Source organism: Xiphias gladius, chromosome 12 (genome assembly GCF_016859285.1).
Source record: "Xiphias gladius isolate SHS-SW01 ecotype Sanya breed wild chromosome 12, ASM1685928v1, whole genome shotgun sequence".
NCBI lineage: Eukaryota > Metazoa > Chordata > Actinopteri > Istiophoriformes > Xiphiidae > Xiphias > Xiphias gladius.
The window spans coordinates 7231332-7249305 of record NC_053411.1 but is presented as its reverse complement, the minus strand read 5'-3'; the positions used below and the strand labels follow the sequence as shown (position 1 = coordinate 7249305).

At 40.6% G+C, this 17974-nt stretch overlaps 2 protein-coding genes across 5 annotated transcripts in view; one reads left to right on the top strand and one right to left on the bottom strand.

Moving 5' to 3' along the window:
• Positions 1 to 17974, bottom strand: part of LOC120797585 (pyruvate carboxylase, mitochondrial-like) — a 283931-nt gene that overhangs the window by 74262 nt on the left and 191695 nt on the right. The window lies entirely within an intron of this gene.
• Positions 3487 to 17974, top strand: part of LOC120797586 (leucine-rich repeat and fibronectin type-III domain-containing protein 4) — a 39701-nt gene continuing 25213 nt past the window's right edge. The window contains exons 1-2 of one of the 2 annotated variants that reach the window (XM_040141378.1): positions 3487 to 3776; positions 4822 to 4903. The gene's annotated coding sequence lies outside the window, so the exon portion shown is untranslated. Of the gene's footprint in view, positions 3777 to 4821; positions 4904 to 5546; positions 5686 to 17974 lie in introns of those variants that run through there. The other variant, XM_040141379.1, reaches the window with a different exon arrangement.

Below are 17974 nucleotides of genomic sequence, written 5' to 3'. Positions count from 1 at the left end.
AGGTGTGTGTCTAACTGCAGTGTGTGTTGTCCATGTCCCTATTTGTGTTTATACTATGGTGCGTTGTGTGCGCAATCATGCGGTCATGCTGATCTTTAAGTGAGTGTGTACGTCAAATCATGTTCTGTGTGTGTGTTGTGTTAGTTGCGAATAGATTGGGTGAAATAAATGTTCTGTGTGCGTCCATGTGTGAAGTTTTTGTGTGTGTGGGCGTGTGAATGGAAGCATTTGACACACTGGTGATTATGTGTTACATGTCTGTGTGCACAGGCGCTCACTGAGTGCATTTGCTTTTGTGTGTTTCAGTGTTGTCTATATTTAGCCACTGTATCTCACAAACTTACTGTGACTCAAAAAAGGCCAAATGACAGACTTGGTAAATGTAGGCTGCTTTTTTAATTCAATGCAAAGATGTAAAATGAACATTTTCTTCTTCATGAAACATTCACGAAGCTGATTTGTAGGTATTTTAAATCCTGCATCGTTTACATCCACGTTTAGGTATTTCTTTGTGCATAACCACCACCTGTGGATCAGTGGAATAGTGTAAAACCATTGCCAGGACTGTATATTGCGTCACCACTATGCTCATGTGCGTACATGTGTGTCCTCGTGACTATGCATGAGATAAAACGGGGTCCCACTCATGAAAATACTGCCCTATAGTGTGATTAGAGCCAAAAACTCCAAAGGGCACCTTTAAATGTTTGCATCTCGACTTTAAGGGTGATGGAGAGTCAACCATATATTGTTCACATCTTTGCTACACATATCCCCCTTCAAAGTCAGCACTTAAACCCAATGGTCTTTGTTTCATTTCAATTCCAGTGTGCTAGAGTAAAGATCAAAAAAAGTGTGAATGCCCAAATACTTAAAGTCACACTAAAGCCTTACCATATCAAACAAATGTGTGAATATCTGTGACACCAAGTGATACAAACCTTGGTGTAAAGTGTTAACAAGCACCCCAGTAAGCGACGTAAATACTTGACACCGAGATGTTTCCAGTTTGTTGAAACCACCAGTGCGTTGACCAGTGAGCCAATATGCAATAAAAAAATAAAAAAAAAGTCGATGGATTCGTTCAGCCCTGGGTCAGTAGGCCAACTCCCCTGCAAGTGTTTTCACTTCGAGGGCTAATGTGGCTTGACCGAACCAGACCAGGTCTGGCCTCTCTCTGATTAAGTGCAGCATTACTCAGAACGAACTAAAAAAAGATCCTGCCAATCTCTGCTTAGTTCTTAGTCTGAGGGAAAAAGAGTTTTCCCTGTGCATTTTACTTGCACTTGATTGATCTATGGTCACAACAATGTTCTATGGACACAAAATTTTCGACTGTTGCCTTACAGATTTCTGGTTGCCTGTCATTTCTCTGATAAGAAATTTAATTAATTCACAGGTTAACTGATTGTGAGTTGCTCTGAATTTAAGTGGTTGATAAATGCCTTATTTGTAAGGCAACAACCCGGTCAGTAATGAAATTTTCTCCAGACTGGTGAACTCACTTCATCCATCACCCAGCAGTAGGTCAAGTTAGTTTATTTCATTCAGCAAGGTCACTCTCCCTGACGAGAGGACTGGGTGTCAAACCACTAGCGGTGTGATTAATTGTGAATCAACGAGCCATAAAAGCAGAGCACTGTAAACGGGATACGATTGGGTGAAATGATATATCAAAATTCTCTTTGCTGGACCTTGCTATGAGGGAGGTCTAGCTCACTAGGTTAAAAACACACTAGCCCAAAGCAGGACTATAATGGAGTGACAGTAAAGAGGGAGAAAGTAAGGGATAAAAAATAAATTCAAGACAGAAAAATGGAGATGCATGAAAGTGGGATTTGAGGTAAATACTTGAGAAGTAGAGATAAACAAGGAGGGCTGGCACAGATTGAGAAATGTTTAGAAGATGGACAAACATTGACTCCTGGGTGGAAATTGAGATAAACAACAGACCAGTTAATTCATAACACAACCAAATCTATGTCCTTTCCCTGTTTTTTACCCTCTTTCATTCCTATCTTTCTGATGTTTCGTCTGCAGTGTGTCACCGTGAGGACAAAACGCATTTGCCCATATGTGAATGTTGGAAATGACTTAATTCCAACATCCTGAATGATGTTATAGGTTCTGCCTTAGTAATGGGACACAAACCAGCACACACTCGCACCCAGACGGATTCCATTAAATGGCTATTTCCAGCAGCTATCAGCGCAGCGGGGATATCAAGCGCCTGACCAGCGTTTGAAGTCGTATCAGCTACACTTGTTCCTATCGCCATACTATCACTCCATCCCCTCTTCACTTCTTTTCCTCGCTAAACCTTCTCTTCCTTACTTATCTCCCCTTACGCCCCTAGAGGTCTTAGGCCTCCTCTCTCTTCTCTACCTCTCTTTCCGCACACATTGCCAATTGTGCTCACTCTCTCTTACTCATCCTCTTTTGCGCCCCCTCTCATCCCGGTCTGACCCAGAGTTGCTTGAGGCACTAAGAGCTTCACTTCCCCTTGTCATACCAGCCAACTTTTATCTCCTCCTCTTCCTCCCTCTCTCGTTCCATCTTCTCTCACCCAACCCTCCATCAGTAGGCAAAGAAATACTAAGAACTTTTACTGAAGTAAAAGTAGTAATACCATGGTGTCAAAAAACTTACTAGTAGAGGTGCTTCATTCAAAATTTGACTCAAGTAAAGAAGTATTATGTATAACCAAAATGTGCTTTTAACTGTCAAAAGTAAAAGGCTTCAATATGCAGAATGTCCCCTTCCAGAGTGTTATTACTGCATAAGGCTGATGTTAAGGGAAATTGAAATAAAAACAAAACAATGCAACCAGCCCACTTCACGCAGCGACTGGCTGCATGAATGTGTCAATATTTTATAAGTTGATATAAGTTTTGCATGTAAAATCTTAATCTGACAAGTAACTATTAACTCCAGGTGTCAAATAAATTTAGTGGAGTGAAAAATACTCCACTAATATTCCAGTACTCTTCCTTACGTCTCCTTTTTCTCATCCTCCTCTCCCCTAATCTTTCCTCTTCCTACATCATTCCTTCTTTCATCTCCTCCTCTTTTCCTCTTCATTCTCCTCAACTCATCCCCTGCTCCTCATCTTCTCCTCTCCCTCTCCCTCTCTCTCTCTCTCCCTCTCTCCCTCTCCCTCTCTCCCTCTCTCCCTCTCTCAGTCCGATGCTTGACGCTGCTGGAGACAGATCCCAGTCCTCTGTTTTGCTCCTCGTCGGGAATCACATAAGCTTCTCCACCAGATAAGGACAAAGAAAGCCAATAAAAATTCAGAAAAAACAAGAGGATAAAGATGCAAAAACAAGAAGATAAAGATGGACAAATCAAGAGGAGAAGTGACTGAGTGGAGGCAGGACAAGTAAAAGAAAAAAAATGGAGAAAACCTCCCTGAAGGAGAGAGGAGGTTTCTAAAAATACAATCCAGCTTACTCCCTGCATTCTGTTTTTTTCTTTCTCTCCCTCTTCTTTTTAGCTGTGTCCCTTCCTTCATTCAGTACCTGTTTTGTGGGATTAACATGACTTAAAATTCAATCAGCCTACAGCCTGACGGAAGAGCGACAGAGGAGGCAGACAGAGCGCTGCAGCTGTCGAGACCGAGTGAGGGGACGACCAACGGGAGGAGAGAGAGAGACAGAGGGGGATAGAGTAGAGAGAGAGAGATGAGTGTTTTTCCACGGAGCTGAGATAGAGCGCAAGCTGTGGAGACAGAAATGTGACGGCTCCAAGAGTCGTGGTGGAATGATCCGGAAAACAAGGTTAGTAATTCCACCTTTTCATCTAGTGGAGGGCAAAAAAGGGGGAAAGACATGTTAGATAAAGATGAAAGAACCTGAAGAAAACTTATAAAAAAATGGATACACTAAATAGCTGTAATGTGCTTTTGAGGTAGAAGAGTGAACACCAAATGAGGACTTTTCATTCCTGAAATGAAAAGGAAAAAAAATAAATCTAGGATATTCGATTGAATTCAGGGAGGGGAAAAGAAAATCTGGCAGAGGTGCTGCTGCACGAATGTACAGATACACACTCTAAGGAACACTCTCACAAAGAAACACACACACACACACACAGAGTGAGTGCACAGCTTTAGAGCAAGATAACGAGATTGTCTTCTTAAAGGTGTTGGCTTTTGGAGACTGATTGACAGACCACAGTGTGGGGGGTGGGGGGACTTTTGAACTGTCTGACATTCATGGCACTGATCAATAGCCCAATTGTTTCAGTAGGCTGCGTGTGTGTGTTACTGAAAGAGAGCAATAAAGATGCAGAGGCTGTGTGTGCTTGCAGGAGAGTATCACTGCATGACTACTTAGTGGATGTGTGCATGGTGGTGACTGTGGTGCTGGTGTGTGTGCAAGCATGCATCAATGTGCTGCATGACCGTGTGTGTGCATGTGCTTGTGTGCTCCTGCGAGTGTGTGTGCGCGCGCAAGATCAAGGCCAGTGCAGCCTGCTGAGAAGTGTTAAGAGGGTCTCAGAACTATTGATTGTCTTTGACAGACAGGTGAGAGAGAGAAGGAAGGGGGGAGAAGACGGAGGAGAAAAAATGGGGGGTGGTAAAGTGGGGAGGGGGATTTAAAGAGGCCAAAAGGGAGAACTGAATGATTGACATTAGAAGTCGCGGAGAGTGGGATGAGTGTAGGTGGTCAGATGGGTGGAGGAGAAAGTGATAATGGACTCAGTCGAATGTTTGTGTGATTTACGTGAGTGAACACAGAGTAAAGACGACATTAATGGAATACATTTACAGTGCACACAGTTCATTCTTTTCACACTCTCCATGCTTCTCCTCTTTTGCAGGTTTTAGCCATCCCTCCAGCTTACTCCCAAACCTCCTTCTCTGCACCTCCTTCCAAGGTCATCAATGAACGACTAACTCAGTGTGAGAGAACAAACACAGATCACACTCTGTAGAGTGTAGAGAGGCCCTGTAATGCACCCTGGAAATCACTCTGGGAAGTGAGGGATGAGAGAAAGAGGAGGGGAAAAAACTAGATGTGTGAAAGAATGAAGCAATAGGAGAGAAAGCCAGAGAAGAGAGCCAGATGAATATATAAGAAGAGAGGAGACAGGGCTGTATGAGCAAGGGTGGAGGGGAAAAAAAAAAGTGAGAGGGAGCGAGAGAAGGGGAGGAGGTGTTGGTGGGGTGAGGAGGTAAACGCTGCCGACTCCAGGATTCTTATTCTCCTTCAGTTGAACTGCTTGACATATAGAGACGTTGAATTCAGCCATGAAGAAATCATATCAAAATGTCATAAATAGGATTTCAAGCAAAGTGGATTCTTGGATTTTTTTTCAAACTGAGGTCTCTATTTTGGAATACTGCGCTGGGATTGAGTGAGTAATTCCGGATTTTCCAGGTTTTCTTCATCTATAGAAGACTAAGAGGATATTGTGGGATTGGAATTTCTGCAACTCTCTGGTTTTTTGACACTGACCTACATCGGCCTCCTTTTGATGTGTGTAGGGGCGTGTGTGTGGAGGGGGGTAGGACAGGTTTCAGCACAAACATCCCCCGCGGCCCAACACAAGGAGAGACACCTGGGGCGAGATCTGTACTAAACTAACACACACACACACACAAACACACACGCACGCACACACACACAAACCTGGATAACATGTGGAGCTGATTCGGATTATAGAGCCGCACAGACGGAAAAGGTAACATCCATGCAAGTTCAAAGACACACACACACAAAGAGACACAGACACACAGCATTGGCCTGTATTGGCCCAGTTAAGGTGAATCCATGTTTGCATGGTTAGTTCTCTTCTGCTGAATCACTGAGCACATCAATGCTGTGAACACCAGCACTCACTGGACTGGGAACTCAGTGTTCTCCCACACACATATACACACACTCAGGAATATAAATAATGAACAGATGTGCATTCATAACAACAAAAACATAAGAGGCAAATATCAGAGTACACACAGACAGGAACAAAGGCTCAAAACTCCCACATGGCACAGATGATTGCAGGTTTATCTTTTATCCTTGTATTCTACACCTTTAACTCCACAATTTATTGCTCCACATACTTCTACCATACTGAGAATCCTGCTCTCTCTCTTTCTATGTGTGTTTCTGTGCATGTAAGTGTCAGCCAGCTGTCCTGTATCAGATTACTCACAAGGCGCATCTCAGCTTGGCTTTCATCACCTCGCCTTTATGTAATCTCACCTGGCGTGTCGAGTGTGGGTCTATGTTTGTACCACGGTAAGAGTGTGTCGATGAATGACTGGGAGTGTTTGTGTGGTGGTGGTAGAATCACCAGCCCAGAACAGTTCTAACCTACCTTCGTTTTAGGCTTTTTACGTAAGCTGTGTCTGAGCGCGCACACAAACACACACGGATTTGGCACAGTGACACAGGAGATCAAGCTGACTAAGTGGATATATAGGATGATAAGAAGGCGATGAGAAAGAAATAGAGATGAGATGAGATGAGAGGGAAAGTGCAAGAAAGAGGTAAAGGGAGGAGGAAAAAGATGCAGGGAGATGGAAAAGGGACAAGGGGAAGGGAGGGGTGACACATGACATAGTGATGGGTACTGAGGGCTAAGAGAGGTCAGATGAAAGGATTGCTGCAAGATGAGGAGTGAGAAACAGTGATGGACTTGAATGTGATCTATGATGGACAGATGAATGGGGAAAAAAAATCAGTAAAAAGGCAGAATAGATTAGAAAAGAGCACGGCAGCAGAGATAGATAATGGGAGGGAGGGATGAGAGGGAGAGATATATAGAGAAATGGAGGGATAAATATGATATAATAGGAAAGACAGACATAAAAAGTTTGGGCAGCAAGAAAATGCATCGAATAAAAGACTGAAGGACTGAATGATAAATGATAAATGAGATAAACAAGGAGATTTTAAGAAGTCTAGAATGATGAGTGACAAGATGATAAAATGGTTAGGAAGAGGCACAATCATGGTAGAAAGACAAATTAATGGTGATTTACCAAAGGGAGATAAAAATAGAAAGATAGATGTGGAAGGAATAATTAGAAATGACAGATGGCCATCATTATGTAGCTTTCTACTGTTATACCATTGGCTACAATTACTCTCACATGACCCCAAAAAGTATGTAAAAGATCACTAACACCAGTAATGAGTTATTTAGAGATATGGCGAATATGGTGCACCATGGGGCTTTTCCATCTAATAAACTTGCCAATTATGAGGCACAACTTGGGGGAAAAGTGGAATTCAGCCTTAGAGGAATATTAATTACCCTGGAAACAAAACAGATTTGGCTATTTAAAAAAAAAAAAAAAAAAAAACCACCACATGTGAAACTTTTTTGCTGTGAACAGGGAGAGCGCTAATTCTGAGGAGATGATTGATTTTTTTTTAAGTGTAACAAAGAGGCCTTTTGATATCCATTAGCCAAATCATAACTCTGTAATTGACTTTGATCTCCTGCGGTTGATAGTCATAAGAATACAGAGCAGTTAAGTGTCATCTGATTCAAACAGTGAAATAAAGGCGGAATAAAAGAACATTTCATCAATTATCTTGTTAATGCTCCGTGTGTCTTGTTGTTACCGAGGGTGTCTGTCATTCTCAGGCTACAGTAAGGGATATGAACAGATGGGATACTCGCTTTTCAAAGTAGGAGCCTTGCCAAAATTAACAGACTTGCAAGTGAATGGAGACTTAGAGAAAAAAAAAAAAAAAAAAAAGACAGGCACGTGAATGGACAATTTATTACAGTGGAGTAAAAAACTTGCAGATCAATTAACTGACCGGTTGCTATGCCCCTCACACCACAGTTACTGTTGCTATGCCGGTCAAGTTTTCAATTCTTGCGTGGTACTTGTTAAGTTTATAATGGTAACAGTGGCAGGTTTACCATTGAAATTCTTGTTGTTTTTGAACCAGTTGGCCCTTGATTTAAAAGAAAAAGAAAAAAAAGTGAACCAAAGCAAGTTTCTCAAATTTCTAGCCAGCGACCATTGAAACAACAACTCTCACCAGCAGATTTCAATCAGCTGGAGCTAGTGAGCTAATTAAGCTAACATTAGTTTCACAAGTTGGTTTAAAACCTTGTAAAAGGGTCTTAAATATGCACACGGTGACTATATACAGAAAATCATTCTTAAAGACTGTGGCTACAGCTACATGTCCCAGGTAAAAAAATCTCCATCCTTACCAGCTGATGATCGATGTAGAAGATATGAAAATAAAGAAACAGTATGGGTCTTGTATTGCTGTGTAATTACAGTAACTATGACTGGACAATAGCTGTGACCAAGCAATTCCCAAGTGTATTAGTTGTAGGGATTAAGGATAATTACATGAAACTGACGAAGTCAGACACATGAAATGACATCAAAGATGATGAGGAATGATAGATGTAGGATGTCTCACACCTTTCTGATTTAACCAGTTTTCAGTCAAGGAGAGAAGTGGAAGATTTGAAACCCTGAAACAAGGGAGACATGGTCAATGTCAGTAAGGTGGCACTTGATGGATGAATGGATGGACAAATGCACGACTAATGGTGGAGGGAGAGAAATGAAAAGCTGGGCTGTTAAAGATGGGAAGGAAGATCAAAGGATGAGGCATTAGGCACTGTCAACAGCTGAGGAACGGAGTGGTAGATGATGGACAGAGAGGTATAGAACAAAAGCGTGATGGGGGAGTAATTACAAGACTGACCATTTAAGATAGGGAGGAACACTCAGAGGATGGAGAGAGAGTAATGAAGAATGAAAAGACAAGTGCTGACACTTGAGAGGTGGATAGTAAGAGGCAGTGGGGATAAGGGAATATAGGAATAACAATGTCAAAAAGAAAAACTACACTAATAAAGCACTGGCACACTGAGGGGGAGGGATGGGTAGAGAGAGATGGAGGCGTAACTGATGTGATTGAATGCTAAAAGGATGAGTAAATAGACATTTAGCAGTCGAAACATACAATAGTGGGAAGGATGGTTGGGGATGAAGGGATGACATGACGAGGAAAGGATGAGAAGTTAAAGGATGAAAAGGAGGTGGAAAATGAAGGCGGAAAATGAAAGGAGAGAAAAAGAGTATGACAAAGAGAAGAGGAGCGACTAAGAGGCTCCCCGATCAGAGGGGGAAGCAACAAGCAAAAGCATAGTACAGAAGTCAGGAAAGATAGAGGGATGAGAGGATGAGTAATTAAACTGTTGACAGTCTGTTTAGGCACAGCAGGCGCCTGATGAGCAGAACAAACTGTAGCCACGGCAACCGCTGGAGACAGACAGAGGGATGGTTGAGGGGCGGGAGATATAGGGGAGGGAAATGGGGGAGAGCCAAATGTGAAAGAGTGTGTGTGAGGCGACGGGGGGATTAGAAGAAGGGAGAGTGATACAAGTGGGAAATGCAGGATGAAAAAGCATTGAGGGATGAGAAGAGGAGAAGAAAGGTGGAAGTTGAGGTATTTGCAGGTTTAAGAAATACCGAGAACTGATACTGATTTAAGAACCTATGAGCCCCTTGCAAGGATTTTCACAAGTTAAGATTAGGATGTTACCCACATACTGTATCTGTGAAAGATTATTCCATTCTCTTGGTGACACTGATTTTAATGTATGAAACTAAATTTGAATATTAAGTTTTGGGAATATGATTCAGCTATTCAGACTGAGAATTGCTAAATCAAAATTTCACAGAGTATTTTTTAAATTTATCTGGCTAACTTGCTAATCCTGCTTTGTGAAAAACCCCTCTAGAGATGGAAAGAAAAAAAAAAAGAGGGCATGGATTTACAGCCCCACACACACACACACCAAACTTTGATGTGTTCAATCCCATCAGAAATGTGCTCCCCAACAGCCATAAATCCTATCCAAGCAAGAACTACAACCTGTTCAGCTTTGCAAGTCTAAAACGTAGATGTTATGGCTTTATTTTAACTTTCCGGGAAGAGATGGGTGGCATTTATAACACTAGTCACCAACTACTGATTAGTTTCATTAGTAATTGATCTGTTGATTATGTTTTCTGGTTGATTGTTTCAATCTATGGTCAATGTCAGAAAATCATGAAAAATGCCCAGAGACCAAGATGATTTCTTCAAATGAATACTTTTTGGCCATCGGTCCCAAAGATATTTATATATAACTGAGAAAAGCAGCAAATCCTCACATTAAATAAGTCAAAACCAGAAAATATGAGACTAATTGTATCAGCACTATATCACACGACGACAAATAAATGTGTTAAATAATCAGTCAGGTCCAATAACTGTTGATATTCGGTTGCCACTATTCCTCCATCTTTGTGAGTTTCAGTACATTTCCAAAACAGCTAAATATTAGAACCATCATCTTGCAAAGATGTCCCACACCTTTGCTATGCATGTTGGTAACACCTCTCAGACAGCTATATACTTGCGTCCAAACCCACACTACTCCACGTCTACAAACTCCCAGGTGTTTGTCTGTATTAAAACTGTTCAACAGATGCAGTAGGTTGTAGAGGCTCAAGTGAATCATAGTTCAGAATACAGCGTGGGTGATGACTGTCAAAAGAAAACCAGCTTGTAGTTAGGCGGCAACACATATAGTCCTAAGTCTGACAGCAAAGCACAGAGTGTTCCTGCCTGTATCAGCACTGTTAAGCATTAAAATGTGAGACACTAATCAAGAAACTCAAGGGAAATCAGTTTTCGATGCAGACTCATTGCAGCTGAGTGTTGTGTCGCTTTTATTAGTGTCTCACATCAGGGGGGAAAAAAAAAAAAATCTTTGTGGTGAGATACAACGCAGTTTGTGATTCATTAATGCTGAGAGTAGCCTCTGTGATCAAGCATTCCTGATAACAGGCCTCAACCATGTAATCATTGAGATTTCTTTCGATCCCCACATCTCTTTCTGCCAGGATACTTGTACTACTCCCACCTCTTATCCCTAGCCTGCTGTCTTTTCCCCCTTTTGTATATCTCTCTGTTTCAGAGAAGGGGTGAGATAGAAGGATGAACACTAGAGCAATACAGAAAATAAAATAAAATGGAATAAATAGACAGAAAAGGACAGAAATACTTGACTGAAGACAGAGTTTAGTTTGTGTATGACTGTATTTATGCTTTGCGTGTTTGTGTGTGTAGTTTTAATCAATACATCCATCACTGTGATTCAGAGGCCTAGTTGGCGTGTCATTGACCTACTGTGCTAGATGCAGAGTGCTGATTGGGTAATTGTTCTCTTACTCAGAATTTCCCCTTACAAAGCCGGGAACCCTGCTGAATCATCATACTGCAACTTGCGCACACATACGTGCATGCACGCACACACAAACACACAGACACTTTTTGTTAAGCTGCATCCTGTCGTGTCAGGGTCCATATAATTGGCACCGCAGGGTTTCTGATTGGGTGGGAGATGTTGACAGCTCAGAAGTGGTGTTTGTGTGTTGCTTGTCGACTGGTGTTTGGGGTGGGTTTGCATTTTTTTGTTGAGTCTCTGCCATGTAAACATACACAGGTGCAGAAAAGCCCATGTGCACACAACACACGCACAATCACCCACTGAAAGTATGGCAGCATTTCAGGAGAGGCTGACATAGAAGGATGAAGAGGGACAAGTTGGAATTTAGAGAGCAAGCAGATGATGTCATGGGAGAGGACAAAAATGAGACAGAAAGAAAACAGTTTCATGTAGCCACAAAAAGAGTGAGCTAGAAGGATACAGAGAGACCAGGATGAAGGAGGGAAGAGAGGAACAGAAGGGATGGAAGGATTAAGGGAGGGACAGAGAAAAATGCAAGGACAGTATGTTAAGGGTGAGTGGCAGGTCAGTTATTTTGCAACACTTGTGATAGTGAGTGTCATGTAAAGTAAAATCTGTTGATGTAAGCATAACTGTATTTAAGTATTCGTATGTCTGCAAGTTTGAGAGTAAGACAGTGCATTTGTGTGTACATGTGGAGAAAGTGAGGATTCAAAAATTAAAAAGGTTAAGTTGAAAAGTTTCTCTCGGTGACCCATCGATGACTGCAAACACCAACACACAAAACCGACCCTTCACATACAATTCTTACAAATCCTAAAGCATCAAACTGCATAAAGGATGACTAGTGAGACTGGACTTCAAACATATAAGATGCTCCAGATGTTTGGAATAGGACCACATCACATTTATTGAGACAGGAATATAATTTAAGTGGCATTCATTTTCCAATCAGATGCAGTTTGAAACAGGCTGATGCAGGTAGTGGGACAGACTCCGAACACTTACAGGTCAGATTGTCATAACTGGGACCAAATCCATAGACTCGAGTAGTCAACACGCATCTGAAGACTGTAGTATGATACAAATTCACTGAAAGCATACAAAAATTGCATGAAAGCTATAATATACACCATATCGACAAACTGAACAGAAACTTTAAAAAGGGGCATTCCACCATGAAGTTTAGTGTTTGTCTGCAGAAGTATCATTTAAACTGAAGTTATATAATGCCATTCAAAAGATTCAAAAATAAGATGCTGATGAAAATGAAAGACACTATCGAGTTGCATTATGGAAAATTTACAATCCAGCATTTTCTGGGACTCTGCACCTATGATTTTGACATTTCTTTATCACTGTATCTGTTGGTCCCCGAACTTCATGGAAGTGCAATGCTAAATGACAGGAGTACCCCTTAACCCATTCCACTGACCAAACAGAATTTCCATTTCATGACTTTCCTTATTGAAATAATTAATCTCCAACATTTCAGACTAAAAAGTTATTAAGCTGCCCCTGTCATTTAACAAAGGGGAAACCTAGTATATAGTATGTATACAGATAGGCAATCCATACAGACGCCAAGATTTATTTCCCTATCGCATTCAGCACAATATGGAATCTTCATCAAAAGATAGGCATGTGGCAAAAACAAAGACAGTCAGCTATTAATTACAGGCTTTTATTTGCCCCCATCTTTAACCACGTTACTGTGCAATTTCATCAGATGCAACTGTGCTATCGCCATCTGGAGTAACGGAGCATCAAAACAGAACAGTATTGAGCCGCCTCTCTGACACCAATCTGACAGCTATCCACCAATGAAAAATTATTCCTCTCCAAGTAAAAAGGCATCCTGGTATAACAGTGTAACAGCTGCCTGAGCTGTTTTTACCACTTTATGCCCCTCATTTGCCTAGCTTTTCTCATCATTATGGCTGCTCAGTCTTATCCACCTGTAAGACTGTTATAGATGCATTGAATGAAACTACAGCTACCGTTTACAAAATGACTTTCAAAACAGATAATGCTGAGTTCCTACTATGCAGTCAGAGTGACACTGAAGCATTACAAGGACAAAAAATAAATAAATAAATAAAAAATTCCCTGTGAAGTAAAAGAAAATGCACACACAACAAAAACCTTGTGCGGTATAAATGTGGCCACAAATACTGATCTTCAAGCTGAGTGATGGGTAATGGATGATGGATAATGGATATAACTTAAAAATTCAAATGAGAGCTTCATAACAGGTCATGTAAAGACTGCTCCCTGGCACAATCTGTGTCAATGAAGTGCCTAAGAAAATCACTGTCAACTCTGTTCTTTGCCAATTTAATTTACCTCCCAGAAAATTTAATCCCCAAGCTGTGCAGTCATGCAGGCTTTCCAATGGGAGGAAACAAAATTACAAAAACTCAGCAAGGAGTGGGAGATTGGCTGCCACAGATATATCACAACACTGTTACAGAACTGCTAAGAAAACTTTCAGAGCTGTTTGGCCATACAATTGGTGGAAAGGTCTCTAAGATGAAAAAACCTACATGTAGTTCATTTTCTTAGGAGTTAGATGGGTTTTAAGCTTTTGTACAGTTGGTCACATGAGTTTCAAGTTTTTATCTTATTTTAGCTTCATGATAATAACTGCCCATATAGCACTCATTTTAACAGAAGAAATCAACTCATGACTATGCAAAAACATGGGAAATCCAACAGACTCTTTATTTGACTGCAATTACTTACTTGGTCACCATTGCTACAGACACTATTTTCAAGAAAATTGATGGACTATTCAACAGCACTTCTAAATTACTCAGCTTTAGTACTAGTGACCTCCAAGTCCTCAAATGATTTGAGAAAAATGAGGGTGGGGTACCAGGGGGCACAAAATAGCCAACTAGGAGAGCATTGATGTGAGCTGTGACATCAAGTACAAAATTCTCCTCCACTCATGAGGTGGATGAGAGCAAGGGCCTACTTAATGCTGTGGTTTGCTGCTTGAGATTTTTTTGTCCACCATTTCACAAGTCTTCATGGTTCACCAATTCATAGCCTGTGGTAAATCAGAACAGTGGGTTAACTCTGCCTCCTGGCTTTGCAAAAATATCAGGCACTTCATGCAGTCTAGCATTGCTACACAGAGAAAAGTCTGGCCTTTTAAACCGGCATACTTCAAAAGAATCCCAAGTAGGCACTGCTTTCTCAACGTTTTGACGTTTCAAACTTCAATTTTTAAAAAAAACCTTCTAAATTCATTAAAGAATGGGTTGCTTATCTATATGAAGTACATGCAAAGTGTGGCAGCCTTTAAAAAAGCCAAACTTCAAAGCCTCTACCAATATTATTATGTTTTTACTCCAAACAGCAGAGTGACTTGGTTTCTCTGAAGTGTTTCCATGTTTAAAGATTATAGATACTTTTAAAACGTCATACTTAAGATAAGGTGCTGTAGCCAAAAGCACTCTATTACAATGTCACTCCTCTCTAATGAAATACTCATATGGAAAATGCTCGATTGCAGACTGCTGAAGAAAATCACCAAAAGGAGGAGTTTTTATGGCCTTCATGCAAGCGCTGTGAAATGTGCATCAGTGAGACAAAAAACAACGTCTTTACACAAGCCTTTTAATTCCTAAACCGATTCATAGGAGGAAGTTTTCCAAAGGTGTAAGGAGAAAAAAAAAAAAAAACCCAAACAAAAACATTTCAAAAAATCTGAATGTGCAAGGTTCCAGGAATAGAAACAATTATCAAAATCTTCCAAACAGGATAGATTCCAACAGGATTTAGTCAGAGAGGGTCGCGCATACAGATGCATATACACAGACACTTGCTCCACACACACACACACTTTTTTCTCTCTCAAACACAACACAGAATATTGGGAGGAATTAGCTGAATGGAGTATTTTAGAGGAACTGTATTATTTTGGAGCCCTGCATTGAAGAGACTGCATTCGCTGTATTTTAAAGAGAACACACTTCAGTTCTATTCTCTGATTTCCCATTTCTCGTCTTTCATTCCTACTATTTACCTATCAATTAGCTTTTTCCCCATCCGCACGTGAAAAAAACAAAAAAACAACTGACTGTACACACTGAAAAAGAACTAAACATCAAACACTTAATCACTGACATTTTCAGATTTCTTTTCTTTTCGAGAGGCACACACTTGACAAAAAGACTAGGATTACAACCAGTGTCTGACAGCTATTGATCTTCAGACCTCTCGTTAATATGCCAAACTAGTTGAGGTATTTAGAAACAGCCTCTCCTTTAAAAGGTTTGTCAACTAGAGAACTGTGAAATGTCCTTCTCAGAATGTATCTTGGTCACAATTCGTAACAAATCTAAGGGATCTATTTATGTTTCAATTTAAAAAAAAATTTAAAAAAAAAAAACTTTTGGCCAATATGTATATTATCTGATTTTTTTAAAACTCCCAAATATCAATATCAGTATCTGTGTAAAAAAAAAAAAAAAAATCCAATATCTGTTTTCTTATAGACTAAAATGTGACCAAAGCACCTGCTAATCAAAAAGTCTCGACCTAGAAGTTTGCTTTGAACATCTGGTCATGCTTTCAGTCACAGTTCCATTTTCTTTGACCAGCTGCTTCCTGATTTTTTCAAATTCAAGATTTCTCCAATTTTAAGTTGTAATTTATTGAAGCCAAGTTCTTGTAAAGTTTTTTGTGTTTAGGCAGCAATCAACATTTTCATTTTTTGTTTTTATGTCAGTATTGAAAGTAATGAATTGAGTATCATTATGGCACTAATATTGAAAATCTTTAACCGATAGCCTAACATTCTGGTCATGCAAAAACATCTAAATCCAACTACTGCACAGCTCCCCATTATCTCACATTTAACTCATACTTTCAAATGTCATGTTATATGTGCCAAGCCCATCCTATGCAATTTAACTGTCATTCTCTTGACCATTAACCTATGTCCTCCTCCTCTCACTCCTTACTTCATCACCTTTACCTCCATCCTTCAACCATGCCTCCCTCTCTCCCTCTGCTATTTTGCTGCTTCTCCCACCGCCACGATGGCGATGCCTTACAAACTCATTTTTAACACAGCTCTCCCTTTCCCTAATCAAATCCACTCTTCTCTCTCTCATCCCTCTCTCTGACAGTGATGGATGGTGGCCTTCATCCATTTATCGCCTTTACATATTTCTCTGCCCATACGCTTAACGACACACATTCATACACACTGACTCTTCATCCCTCTTTGTTTTTTTATCTTCCTCAAACTCTGACTGTTTTCTTCCAATTTCCTTTCACTCATCCTCAGCTCTTCACACTACTGGGTTTCATTTTCCTCCAATGTACACCCATCCCTCCTCCATCTTATGCACTCTTCTCCCATTTTCTTCTCTTTTTCTCTCTCCGCCTCACTGTATTTCATGCAGTTAGCCTCTCTTTGCATCCCTCATTTATTGTCCGTTTCCATAGCCAATGTTGTTCCCCCTCTCCTTTTGCTTTCTATACACCCTGGATGACTAAAGAGGACAGAATATGACAGAGGAATGACAGAGGAGTGATAGTATCAAAAGGATGAGTGGGCTTACAGTACACACGACTACTGCACGAAGAGGCTATGTGGGCGTTCTTTTGTTCCTTGCCTAGAGAGAGAGAGTGTGTGTGTGTCGGCCTCCCTATAATTATGCTTGTGTGGGAAGACTGTTTTGGTAAGCTTGCGGTTGTTTCTGTATGCAAGCGTCACCTAATATCAAGGGCTTAGATTATGAGTAAGAGTGCATGTTAGAAAGCCTGAGTGTAGCTGAAAGAATTTCTGATTGTGCGTGTGTGTGTGAGAAAGGCTGCTTCCATATTTGATCCCTACACATTTGTGCCAACAGAGCTTGTGTGTATTTTCAGATCAGACAATGTAGCAGAGCTCAAGTGCGTGTCAATATGTATTTTATACTCAAATGACATCACTTTCAATGTTTTCATTGATTTCAATCATCAACTTTCCACATCTATAGTCAAACATTAACCTCTTCATGTCGCTGTGGTGACTGGCTGTCAGTAATTTTGACTGAAGCCTTGTGGTTCAAACTCCAATCAGATCTGTGGATTACTGTGCTTGTGATAAGTGGCTTTTGAGAGCTAATACGAATCCCCTTGTTTATAAACACTGCAACATTCCCTAAGTCGATTTAAGTCGATTATGGGCTAATGGCATTTATGCATGCCAGAGTAGATGCAGAACACCATAGGCCAATATGCAGATTTGGAATCATACAAATACACACACACACACACAGTTTATAAACATTAATTGTGTTTTGCATTTAAGAGGGCCTGAGATTTGTAATAGTCTACAGAGTAATAAAGACTCAGATAGAAAAGGATCGTCTTCCATGTGAAATGACAAAGATTCATCCAAACAGATTCAGCTTTTAAGTCATGCCCAAAGTTTCTCTTAATTGCATGGGTTCAGGTCAGGTTCAAAAGAATCACCAAAAAACACTGTTAATGGAAATTTATCATTCTAAATATATTAGCAGCCTTATATTTAGCTTAGGGTCTTGGTCTCCAAAAAAGAAACTGCACCCCCCTGAGGCTGTGGTGGGTGTTTAAACAGAAACTTTTGGAAGTTAGGGTGAGGTATGGTTCAGCCTCGCAGCCCTGAGTTGTGCTCCAAAACTGGGGGTACTGAGTAGTTCCTTCCATAGATGCTTTTACCCCATGATCTTGCACTCTTACTTCATGGAGCCTT